Raw genomic sequence first — 13,822 nt, forward strand, 5'->3', positions numbered from 1 at the left:
CACCTTCTCCCAACCCCTCTGCCCCTCCCACCACTCTCTCTTTCTCAATAAATAAACAAATAAAATATTTTAAAAAATAAATATTTAAATAAATATTTAAAATATTAAAAAAAATAGTTGAACCATTTAAATATACATGAATAGTGGTTATACCCTGTGTCCTTATGTTACGATAAATGGGTACTTTCTCTCTCTCTCTCAGGTTGGCACTTTTCAACCCGACTGCATATTAGAATAACCTGAGGAACCTTGAATAAATACTTATGTTTGGGTCCCACTTTCAGAAAGTTTTGTGTAAATTATATATAAATTATGTAAACTCCCCAGGAATTATAGCACACAGTCAGGGTAGAGACCTTCCCTGTGGAGCCATGTTTCTCTCTCCCTTCACCGCTTACCAGAGGGTATAGGGCAGGGCTATGGGTTCTCCTTAAGTGTTTGGTCTTCACTTTAACAAAAGGAGATCAAGCAGCTGATGGCTAATCTTCAGTTTATAAGTCAACTGCCTGTATCTAGCTGGAATCTCATTTTTCAGCCCACTTTGTGGATCCTGAATCACCAGTACAGAATCACCGTAGCAAATGTTCAAATATTATTGGAAGAAAAGTAAATGAATCTTCAATAAAATAAAGTAAATGCTCAAGTAAAACCTAGCACGGAACATTGATATTCAGTAAGATTTCAGAATTTGTATCACAGAAGAGGCCCTTAGAGGCAGATAAAAGTTCAAAGTCCTTATTCACTGACCCTTACGTGGGAAGCCCAAGCAACAGTGATCTTTTTGAAGGATTTGTTGCCAGTGGAGTGTGAAGGCATCCATTGGCCCAGTAGTTGAAAGCAAGCCAGCAGCTATCACAGGCACACAGCATCTACAGTGGTTTCTCCAATGGAAAATGCTGTTTTTTCACTTATGTTCACGGGACACTGACATCAAGATGCTTACAGCCCTGGGAAAATAAATCCTACACACATGTACCTTTGAGAGCAACGTTCACATATAATTGAAGGTCATATAGAGCATCATGGATGAGCTTCAGCATTCAGGTAGTGGACAGAAATCACGTGCACCAGCTATCGCTGGTAACATCTTCCAGGGAAGGAAGAGCATCAAAGGATGGGTAGGACTTCCATGAGGGGAAGAAAGGAAGAGGGAGGAAAACAGGAGCATTCTAAGCATCAGGAAGAATTGTAGCAAAGAAAAAAACAAGAAAATGGCATGGTAGATATGGAGATCAAGGAAAAAAACGGCATCTAGAGCAAAAAGTTCTCAGGAGAGACCAATAGGACAGGTTATTACCAAAAGTGCTTTCAAGAGGGGCGCCTGGGTGGCTCAGTGGGTTAAAGCCTCTGCCTTCGGCTCGGGTTGTGATCTGGGGGTCCTGGGATAGAGCCTCGAGTTGGGCTCTCTGCTCGGCAGGAAGCCTGCTCCCCACCCCCCCGCCTGCCTCTCTGCCTGCTTGTGATCTCTGTCAAATAAACAAATAAAATATTTTTTAAAAAAAGTGCTTTCAAGATATTCAGTTCTGGTGCCAAGATTCCTTCATAGATTCCTTTTAAGATTAACACTGTCCATGAATATTGAATATCTCTCACTCCTTCCTCCCTCCCTCCCTCCCTTCCTTCCTTCCTCCCTTCCTTCCTTCTTTCCTTCCCTTTTCCACAGGAATTCATTTACAAAGCTTTTAAAGGTCGTGAAGCTCTACATGCAACTCAGTGTAGTCATGAGTTAGGAAGGACAGATGGGATGGGCTCCCTGAAGAATGAGAGTTTCGACCTAGGGCTGGTTATGCTACAGATTGCTGCACTTTCCTGGTTGTTGAAACACTTGGAAGGCCATTTGTGACCATCCTTACTAGCACATTTGGAATTATGAATTTTGCGCTGCCTGGGCCTGTGTCTTAGGCGCCAGCATTCTACTCTCCCTGACAGATCACATGGATTTCTGAGGCTGAGAGACAAAGTCTCTGATGTTCTTCATTTTGACCTTGAGAGAATTTTATATTCATGCTCAGTTTGATGACTCTATCAGGGAACATTTCCCAGAAGGCTCTAGGCCAGACCTATTTTATCTTCAACTGAAAGCAGAACTGCGTTTTGTTAATTCTCACTTTGCCTTTATTTTGCCTGGCCCCTGCTTCCCAACACTGTTTATATTGCAAGCTTAATGGTCAAACCTGTTGAACCAATACTCAGGTGAGTAAAATCTTTGTGCTCCATTTGGATGTGAGGAATCACTCTCATGATGGTGCCTTTAGTGCACAGATAGCAATTGCTCAGACAAAGGTTAAATCTAGGTGTTTTTTTCAAAGACTATTATTTATTTATTTGACAGAGAGAGCAAGAGAACAAACAGGGGGAGGGGCAGAGAGAGAGAGGGAAAGGGAATCTCAGGTAGATTCTGCACCGAGTGCAGAGCCCGACACACAGGGTTATATAGATGATGGCGTCTCACACAACTAACAACTCTCTCTTTTGCCTTTCCAATCATTATTTCTTTTACTTATTTTTCTTGTTTTATTGTTCTGGCTAGAGTTTATACCATGATGTTAAATAAAAGTGGTGAGAGCAGACCTCTCTACTTTGTTCCTGTCTTAGGTTGGAAGAGTTCAGTATTTTACCATTAAGTATTATTATAGATCAAGAATTTTTTCAACATATGCCTTTTATCACACCAAAGAAATTACTTTCTATACCTAGCCATGTTGAGAGTTTTATGATAAAAGGGTGTTGAATTTTGCTAAAGTTTTGTTCTGCATCTATTGAGGACATCATATGAAACTTCCTTTTTGCTCTGTTATTGAGGTGAATTATAATGATAATTTTTGACTGTTAAGTTGACCTTGCATCCTTGGATAGAAGAATTGGTCATGATGTACTATGTTTTCTATATATTGCTGGATTCCATTTAAAAATATTTTGAAGGATAGGCTGGCCTCATAAAACTCCATTGGAATTGTACCCTCTTCTTGTATTTTATGAGGTTATATTTCTAGAAGGTTCTTTTTGGAAAGATTTTTAGTTCTCAAATCAATTTTTGTAAAAAAAATTGAAACTAAAGCTATTTAGAGAGATTTAAAATTTCTAATTTTTCTAGTGCCAGTTTTGATAAGTTATGTTTGTCCAAATAATTTGCTCACTTCGCATATCTGACAACTGGATATTTCATTTTTCATAGAAACAAGGAGACACATGGGCACTGGGTGCTCTGAAACAACTGGTTCTCTACTATAGGAATCTTATCAGTCATACATACTGCCTTGACAGAGCCTTTCCCAGCCCAACCCCGGGAGATATAGAGAGCTCTAGGGAGCTGTACCCTTCTACCCTGGTGCTTCAGGATTATGCCGGCCATGCTCTGGGTTAGTCTTCCTCAAAGTGTGATTCTTAGCTCATCTTTGTCAGGTTCACTTGAGATACTTATAGAAAATACAGATTCCAGGCCCCACCCTAGACCTACTGAATCAGAATCTCTAGGTTTGAATACTCATAATTTGCATTTTCAACACACCCAAACTGTATTTATACTGACAATATTTGCCTGAGTCTATAAAACTGTGAGGCAACCTCTATTTTTTACTCTTTCCCTCCACAGTCTGTGCTAAACCCCAAAGTGAGACAGCAAATGGAAAGATATCTTCACTATGAGTCCGTCTATAGATATTCTAAGAGAAATATATGGAAATCATCATTCTTTCCAAATGTTAGTCCATTTTGATGTCGTGTAGTAGAAAAAACTTGGACTTCAGGGTCAGAACCAGCCTGAATTGAATCCTGGTTCTGCCGTTTATTTCATATATTCTCTCCAATAAGTGTCTTGGGTCTCAGCCTCAGTTTCTGAGGGTGTGAAAGAGAACTTGGCACTCAGGATTGTTGACAGGATTGGATATATGTTTTTAAGAGTTCCACTGCAGTGTCTGACACGTGTTACGCATGACTAAGTGGGTCTTTTTTTTTTTTTTAAAGATTTTATTTGTTGATTTGACAGAGAGAGGCGTGAGAGAGGGAACAGAAACAGAGGGAGTGGGAGAAGGAGAAGTAGGCTTCCCACTGAGCAGGAAACCTGATGTGGGACTCAATCCCACGATGCTGGGACCATGACCTGAGCATAAGGTAGTCGCCCAACGACTAAGCCACCTGGGCACCCAGGGTCTTTTTTATTATTATTGTTACATCTCAGTTAACAAGTACTGAAAAACCAGACACATGCCTCTTGGCTAGTGTTAACTGGGAGGCAAAGATCCAGCTCCTTCTGTATTTTTGATGCTCTACACTTAGTCTGGCTTATAGCATTCTATGCATTCTTGAGAGATTTACATCATCTTTTTCATTAGGTCCTCCCTGATCCTGTAGCAACTACTACCCTGGGGGAAAGCAATGAGCTCTAAGTGCATGAGTAGTGCCTGACTCTGGAAGCACAGAAAAAGGAGAGAGCAGAGTGTACTCTCAAAAGTGTACCTGCAGAACATCATGGAGAGACTGGAAGCTGGCAGGCACAAATACCCATGAACTTAGGTTGCCTGGTGGCCAAGCCCACAGAGGTCACTGGAAATCTTTAGAAAACTGAGAATTTGAGACCATATAGTATCATTTGAACACATGTATCTCTCTGACCATCTTCTAGCTGCCTCCCTCGCAGGGGTAGATGAGATCCAGCTCCTGAGCATTTGGGAATCCTGCCTGCCTCCCAGTCTCCTCTGGGGAAAGCTCATAGTACCGGATGAGGGAAGGTGTTCACAGAGTCCTCTGGAGGATACTATCAAAAACTGTCCCTGTCTTCCCTCCTGACCCACAAGAGAGGAAATTGAAATATAGTTCATCCAGCTGTAAAGCCTGCAGGGAAAAGAAACACCAATGCTGTGATCCTGGAGAAAAAGGATAAATCAAGGCTCTGAAAAATCACTTTCTTCCAGGCCATCCAGTACATGTTATCCTAGGAAAAAGAAAGGTTTCAATTTATCCTAAACAAGGGAAGCACAGAGAGTTCAGAGGTGTGCTGCATGAATGGTATGACTCTTTTTTCTGTTCTCTCAAGAATTTGAGAGCTTCACTGCCAAGTTGCAGATGTAGGTTTTATTCTTGTGACACTGGGCTCCATGGTGCACACCAAAAGGTGGAGGAAGTCCTAAAGGAGATGAATGCTGCCTTTGACCACCTTCTCCAGGGGTGATTTGGAAGTGTAAGCCTTCTTATGGGCCCAAAGATGTCAGATTGGCCGCCAGTATGAAAACTGCAGACTGGCTTCCTCAGAATGACCTCGTGGGTAAGGACTTCCTCCCTCTACAGGCAGCAGCCGCTCTGCCCTTCTCTCTCTCCAGTTACTTTTTCTTTACTATTGATCGCAGCAGTCACCCCTACCTGGGCACTACACATGTAGTGTAGTGGAAGCTTGAAAAGGAAAGCATCTATCAGCAGAAGTCAAAGCACCAGAAGAGATTGGCATTTCGGGGTCACTTCATTCATTTATAACCCAGACCAGTCTGTAGCCACAAGTGATATTCAAGAGGGTTTACTGTGGCCTCTTGTAACTGGTAGGTGATCAGGATCAGACACCTTCCAAGAAATGCCTATAAATGTTCTGAGACATAAGTATGCAGAGCAGAAAGGACGTCGCTGCTGTGCAGTGGCCTGAAGCCACCCGCTGGTTACACACAGACCTCCTACAGGCACTAGCCCAGTTTCTTCTCACCAGGAGTGCGAGAGACCTAGGGGCCATGGTGTCTTCCTAATGTGATTAAAATTCCTCATTGTTCTGTCTGAGATGTCCTACTGCATCTTCAAGGGGGTTTCTCTCTCTGGCCCCTGCTGCATTCTGGGGATGCTTCTTGTGCATAGCTGCAGACTGGATCAGAATCACTCAGTGAATGGGAGATACACGTTTTTTATTTCTGTCCCTGCAAGTGTATTTCAGTAGCCAGAGGTAGAGCCAGCAAATTGCATTTACCAAAAGTACTTTAAGGGTTTCTAGGTCCTTGGGCTGGATAAGCTCCTCCTCATCGACATTTTATTTTGCTACAAATAAGGGAGAGACAGTATGACAGGATCTGGCAGTGTTAAGACATAAGGCATAAGCCCTGCTTTAAAATGACATAGAGACGCAATGAAGGAATCAATGGATGAATGGTGGTATATGTTGAACTTAGTGCTCTCTCTGCATTCTTAGCTTTAGCTGTTCTTTGGTTCAGGTGTTAGACCCACGTTTCTGAGAGTGCTCACAGAGTGAGTGTCTTCCAAATAACTGACTCTTTAAATTGTTCCCAAACACCTCTAGAATCCCCTGCATGTTTTCCTGACATTGCTGCTTTTCCAGATTCACCAAATCCTTTCTCCAGCATCCCCTTTCCTTCTTTCTTCCTTGTCCAAGCTCACCCCAGCATTCACCTATTTGTCTCTCACGGAGGGCAGAATAGCGTGATGGAATCTATTCATCATGGTGTGCCTGTGGTGGGGATTCCTTTCCTCACAGACCAGCCTGGAAACCTACTCCAAGTAGAAGCCAAAGACCTGGGTATCTCCATTCTGATAGAGCATCTCAAAAGGAACCCTAGCTCCAAAGACGAAACAAGTCATGGGAGACAAAAGATATGTATGTAGCCCTTGGAGTAGCATTAGGGGAACTGGCTGGAAGGTCTCTCCCCTCCCACCCCCATATAAGCTAAAACTCAGCTAAACTAAGATACCAGCTGACCTATTTTTACTGAATATCAAGTTAAAGAATGAGTCTTATATTTCAATAAGAAAAATTTAAGGCAGATGATAGGAAGAATTTTGTGTCTTTAAAAGAAACTTATAAAAGTATCTCTTTTTAGAGTTTTTATTTCTTTTGAGATGTTTAAAGTAAAGTTCTGGACAGGTACAGGGGTGTCCTTTTACGTCTTCAAACACATCATTCTTTCCTGTAGAGGTCTTTGCCCTTAGCTGTTCTGGAACATTCTTTCCATTTAGCTCCAATGTCATCACTTCAGAGAGGCCTTCTCTGATCATTGCCAGCTATTCCACATAATTTCCTTCACAACACATGTCATACTTTGTAATTACTCTGTTCATTAGTTTATTGTTTATTGACTATTTCCTCCAACTAGAATGTAAGCTTCATAAGAGTAGGTTCATATCTTTCTTATTTATCCTGGCTTCTCTCACAGCTTTGCACACAGTAGGCTCCATAAGTAATTGTTGAACAAGTAAAGAATAACTAAATACTAGTCCTCTACATCAGGGGTTCTTGGCTCAAGCAACATAGTGGGGCTCCTGGGCCTCATGAACCTCTAGAAATGTAAAATTGTGAAGGGTATGTGTTTGCATATCTACATTTCCTAGAATGTGTTTTCATGATGTTTATCAGACTGTTAATGGGATCTAAAACCCAGCAAGGCCAAGAACTGCTGCTTGGGGAGGAGTCATTCCATGCCTGGAGTAATTACTGTACGGTGTCCAGCATGACAAGGGGTGTGGCCCACCTCAAGCCCCATGGCCTGCAGCAGCCGTGGCATGAGCAGTACCTGCTGAATATCTTCTTGTTCCTGCTGGTGGTCACCTTGGGTGCTATTTGGCTGTGTGGGAAGCTGCTAGACATGGTCAGGGCCTTTGTAGGACCAAGAAGCTGAAGCAGATGTGACACGGATGCATTCTAGGCCTGGGTGTGTTGGGAAGTCACTGGTTCTTGGTATGCCTCACACTCACATAGACCATAGTGGTCTCCTACTACCTTGGCTCCCTTTACCTCAACTCCTCTTGTTTATATTAGCACAACCTGCTTTTTTTTTTTTTAATTTGGTTCATTTAGCCACTATAGTGATCATTAGTACATCAATATTTTTGATGTAGTATTCAATGATTCATTAGTTGCATATATCACCCAATGGGTGCTCCTTCTCTATTAACATTTTCTTGCCAGAACTCTTTGGCTTCTTGGCTTACTGAATAGCTGGGGCTATGTTGTGTTTCTGCCTGTGTGTGATTCGACAAATTTCTCAGATTTAAAAACCTTGTCCCTAGCTTATCACTCTTCTCTCCTAGGCACTATGCTCTGATGATCCCAGTCTTCTGATTCAGCCACTTTCTCAGTCTTTTTCTCCCACTCTTGCCTCCATCCCTATCAAATGCTATCAAATCCTACTTCATGCTCTGGACTTTCCAGTGTGCTCTTACAAGTGCCAGAGGTACCTGCAACTCTAAGAATGTGTGATCTTTTCCCCAGAATTGTGGGAGGCTGTGCTGCCCACGTAGAAGACAGTATGGAAGTTCCTGTTAATTAACACCCTTGGGAGCAACCCTCAACCAGTGGTCTTGAGATTTAGCATGTAAATAGCCCAGTTCCCCTTTTTCTCTTGTGGAATAATTCTAAGTCATGTCTTTTGCACTGTTTTGCAGTTTTCCTATGGAATTAAACTATGGTAACTGGCTTATTGAGTCACACTTTTTTGGCCGACTTTCCTTCTCTGTATCAGTTTCCCATTTCACACCAGTGTTCCTAAGCATTTTCCAAATAAACTACTTGTACTCAAGTCCTTATCTCAGGGTCTGCTTCTGGGACTGCAGTAGACTGAATGTTTCCCCTAAATTCATATGTTGAAAACCATACTCCAATGTGATGGTATTTGGGGGTGAGGCCTTTGAGAGGCAATTAAGTAATGAGCATAGGGTCCCCATGAATATTAATGCCCTTATAGGAAGAGGCCAGAGAACTAGCTAGTTCTCTTTCTACCATGTGAGGATGCAATGAGAAGTCAGCTGTTTACAAGCCAGGAAGAGTCCGCACCCAAAGCCAACCATGTTGGCACACTGATCTCAGACTACCCAGCCTCCAGAACTGTGAGAAATAAATTTCGTTTTTTAAAAATTTTTTTAAATTTGAAGACTTTATTTGAGAGAGAGGGAATGTGAGAGAGAGAGATAGACCATGAGATGGGGATAGAGGGAGAGGGAGAAGCAGACTCCCCATTGAGCAGGGAGCCCGATGTGGGACTTGGTCCCAGGATCCTGTGATCATGACCTGGGCCAAAGGGAGATGCTTAACTGACTGAGCCACCCAGGTATTCCAAGTTTCTTGTTTATAGGCCACCAGATTTATGGTATTTTGATATAGTAGCCAGAACTGAGTAAGACAAACCCAAACTGACTCTTTTTCTGAACTCCCTTCAAATTTCTGGTTCCAGAAAGTGACCCCCTAAATATGTGCAAACCCTCCCTCCCACAATCTTCCCTCCCAGAATTCCACTGCAGCTATAGTATCCCCTCCTGCAGGGAACACCATCTCTGCTGACTACACATAGGACCCACAGGTTGTTCTACAGTTTTTTCTTTTATGAAATCTTTCCATGACACCTGCTTTCTAATATGGGGTTATGAGAAAGTCAAATGAGACCATGAAAGTTGTGTTTTGCCTTAATATGTTTTTGTGAGTCACGCAGCAAGATATGTGGTGATTTCTTTTTTTTTTAATTCTATTTTTAAAATTTTATTTATTTTTATTTTTTTAATAAACATATAATGTATTTTTAGCCCCGGGGGTACAGGTCTGTGAATCACTAGGTTTACACACTTCACAGCACTCACCATAGCACATACCCTCCCCAATGGATATTGGTGATTTCTAAGACTACTTTGATTCAGGAAAAGAATTCCATCCCCTTTTCATTTCATTGCAATGGACCTTCCTATATGTTATGTGTCACTAGAAATTGACGACCAGTCATAGAAGTTCAAAAAATAATGGCTTAAACATATAATGGGTCTATTTCCTTCTCACATGAAAGATGGCTAGAGTCTGGAAATGTGGGACTAGAATGGCACTTCTCTAATGTTCTCCAGTTCTCCAGTCCCCTCTTTCCTTTCTGGCTAGTCACTCTTGCCAATTGCTTCCATCACAAGATTCCTTCATGGGTGCTACATGCTCACTGTAGCTGGAGCCAGGATATATGTGATCTAGGCAAGGAAGAAGGAGGATAAAAGAATTCTAGGTGATACAGGCAGAATAATGGCTCCCCACAAATGTCCATGTCCTAATACCTGGAACAGGTAAATATGTTACATTACATGGCAAAAGTGATTAAGACTGCAGATGGAATTCAGGTTGCTAATCAGCTAACCTTAAAATAGGGAGATTATCATGGGTTATCAGGTGAGCCTGATACAGTCACAAAGGCCCTTTGTAGTTGAAGGAGAGGAGAGGCAGAGAGAGAGATGTGGCCATGGAAGAATAGCGAGAGAGATGCAATGTAGCTGGCCTTGAAGACAGAAGAGGAACTTGGAACCAAGGAAGGTGGACCTCTAGAAACTGAAAAGGCAAGGAAATGAATCCATCCTTAGGGTCTTCAAAAGGAACAGCCAGGACAACACCTTGATCTTAGCCCATAAAACCAACAACAGATTTCTAACTTAGAAAAGTGTGAGATAATAAAGTCATGTTGCTTTAAGCCACCAAGTTTGTGGTAATTATTTACAACAGGAAATGGAAACCTAATAGAGCATGTCATCCTTGAAAGCTGTAACTATTCAGTGACTCCCATTTAACTTTCATTAATCAGAACTATGTCACATGATGACTCCTATCTACAATAGAGGTTGGAAAATGTAGAGGCTTTCCTTTTGTTTGTAAGTTTTGTTTCAAATAAAATTGAGGTTTGGTTAGTAAAGCAGAATAGGAAAAGGAATATTGAGTCAGGCTTTGATCAGAGAAGAAGGAACACTATGAATTATGTAGAAAAAAAGAATTATCATTGGGTCTAGACCTTAACATATTTGTGGCAACAGGTGCAACAGCCCATGTAGTTCTAGTCTTGAAATTTAAGTCAGCCAGCTGGTTGTGAGGAAAAACAAAGTGGAGGAGAATGAGAGCAGGAATAAACTAGAGCCAGCAAGGATGACTGGGACTTGTGAGATGACTAGAACCCATGTATGTCTCTCATACCTCCAGTCTCAATGCCCTAGGAGACCTGTAAGAGAAGCTGGCCTCTTTATCACAGAACTGCAGGTGCACTGTCCCAGGACACATAGAAGCAGGAGGGAGCTGCAGGATCAGTGCTAGGGCTCCACACCAATGTGTGATGTGTTTCCATTTGTATCTTCTTTAATTTCTCTCAGCAATGTTTTGCAGTTTTCATTGTACAAGTCTTTCACCTCCTTGGCTAAGTTAATTCCTAAGTATTTTATTCTTTTTTAATGCTATTGTAAATGGAATTGTTTTGTAGATTTCTTTTCAGATTGTTTACTGTCAGTATAGAAATGCAATTGATTTTTGTGGCTTACTTTGTACTCTTGCTATATTGCTGAATTCATTTATTGGTTCTAACAGGTTTCTCTCTCTCTCTCTCTCTCTCTCTCTCTCTGTGTGTGTGTGTGTGTGTGTGTGTGTAATCTTTAGAATTTTCTACATGTAAGATCATATCACATGTGAATAGAGATAATTTTACTTCTTCCTTTCTAACTTGGGTGCCTTTTATTTCTTTTTCTTGCTTAATTGCTCAGGCTAGAACTTCTAGTGCTATGTGGAAGAGGAATGATAAAAACAAGCATCTTTGCTTTGTTCCTGATCTTAGAGAAAGCTTTGTCTTTCATCATTGAGTATGATGTTTGCTGTGGTTTTTTAGTTAATGACTTTTATTATTTTGAATGTTTTTATCATGGAAGGGTGTTGAATTTTCTCAAATGCTTTTTCTGAATCAATTAAGGTGATCATGTGGTTTTTTTCTTTCATTCTGTTAATGTGGTGTATTACATCGATCAGTTTCCATATGCTGAACCCTCTTTGCATTTCAGGATAAATCCTGCTCGGTATTGGTGTGTGATCAACTTTATATGCTGCTGAATTTATTGTTAGTACTATTGACCCTTTAAGAGCATGGGGTTAGGAGTGCTAATCCCTCACATAGTCAAAAATCTTCATATATTTTGAATCCCCCACAATTTAACTACTAATATCCTACTGTTGACCAAAAGCCTTACTAATAACATAAAAAGTTGATTAACATATATTTTGTATGTTATATGTATTATATACTAGATATATATGTATACTATTACATGTATTACATGTACTACATGTATATGTTATGTGTATTATATACCATAAATAAGCTAGAGAAAAGAAAATGTTATTAAGAAAATCATAAGTGAAAATATATTTACAGTACTGTACCATATTTATTGAAAAAAAATCCACATATAAGTGGACCTGTACAATTCAAACCCATTTGTTCAAGGATCAGCTATGTATATCCAATCTCAAGACAAAAAGAACTGCAAACAAAGCTTATCTATTGAGTAGGTTTTTTGCAGTTAGTATATTTGACTTCACTTTCTATGCATGATAGGACTAAGTAAATGAGTAAATGTATTGATGTTGTTTCTTACTTTTGGAAAAGAAAATTACAAATGTGGAAGTGGGGACAATTGGAACAACCCCGCTGATTTGAATTGAGATACCAGTATAAATTATAAATTGATTTTTTTGTCACTAGGTAATAGACAGCTACAGCATCTATAAGTAGGGAAATAAATATGGGATCTTGATATCTATATCTATAACCAAATACTTCCTAGCTCTGTCCACTGAAAGGACTATAAACAGTGGTGCTTTGTTAGCAATGAGCACACCTAGCCACCATACAGGTATCTTTTGGTCTAGTAGATCATGAGCTCCATGAGGACAGGGACTGACTTAGGCACAACTTCACCTTTCAGTATTAATTTGGATTCTGTGCATACAAGAATCTTTATAAAATTGAACTGTTTATAGGCATCCAGCTGGTAAATTTCAGGATCAGATTTTAATTACTTGAAAACTAGTCTTCTCTGTCCAGTGCAAGCTGCTGAGAACCTGTCATCCAATGTTGTCACCTCCTGTCTCTGCTCTTAGGTATAGATCAGCAGCAGTGGCCACCAGCATCATCAGACACTTCTACTCCTGACACGCCCCTGTCCCACCCAGGAGTTGGTCGGCTGGATCTACCACATCCTCTAGACGGGGCACAGCATACCTCAAGCCCCTGCACCTCCCAGCAGCTGTGGCATGAAGAGCACCTTCTCACATCTTGTTCCTGCTGATGGTCACCCTGGGCCATGTCTGGCAATATCTGAAGCAACTGAGTGCGGTGGTCAGCTGGCTGTGTGGGCCAGGAAGCTAAAGAAGGCCTGATGCCAACTGTATCTTAGGAAGCAGAGAATGGGGGGAGTGCAGTGTTATCATTTCTTATGAAATTCCCACCAAATAGGAATTCTGGCAATTCCTATTCCCCACATCATATCTACTTACGAATTTTGTTACAAGTTCCTGCTCATTGGCTTCTTCCTAAAATTGGAATTCTTTATTCAGCCCTTATGGACTTCCTTTTTTTTTAAATTTCTTTTCAGTATAATTCATTGTTTTTGCACCACACCCAGTGCTCCATGCAATACGTGCCCTCCTTAATACCCACCACCTGGCTCCCCCAAACTCCCACCTCCTGCCCCTTCAAAACTCTCAGATTGTTTTTCAGAGTCCATAGTCTCTCATGGTTCACCTCCCCTTCCAATTTCCCTCAACTCCCATCTCCTCTCCATCTCCTTATGTTCTCCATGTTATTTGTTATGCTCCACAAATAAATGAAACCATATGATACTTGACTCTCTCTGCTTAACTTATTTCACTCAGACTTATTTCACTCTTCCAGTCCCCTCCATCTTGCTACAAAAGTTGGGTATTCACCCTTTCTGATGGAGGCATAATACTCCATAGTGTATATGGACCACATCTTCCTTATCCATTCGTCCGTTGAAGGGCATCTTGGTTCTTTCCACAGTTTGGTGACTGTGGCCATTGCTGCTATAACCATTGGGGTACAGATGG

At 41.1% G+C, this 13,822-nt stretch overlaps 2 pseudogenes; both read left to right on the forward strand.

Annotated features, from left to right (window-relative positions):
* The first annotated feature begins 1,022 nt into the window (after positions 1-1,022).
* Positions 1,023-3,209, forward strand: LOC123939296 (annotated as a pseudogene).
* A 132-nt stretch (positions 3,210-3,341) lies between these two features.
* Positions 3,342-7,601, forward strand: LOC123939297 (annotated as a pseudogene).
* Positions 7,602-13,822: the final 6,221 nt, after the last annotated feature.

The sequence above is a fragment of the Meles meles genome, chromosome 3 (assembly GCF_922984935.1).
Source record: "Meles meles chromosome 3, mMelMel3.1 paternal haplotype, whole genome shotgun sequence".
NCBI lineage: Eukaryota > Metazoa > Chordata > Mammalia > Carnivora > Mustelidae > Meles > Meles meles.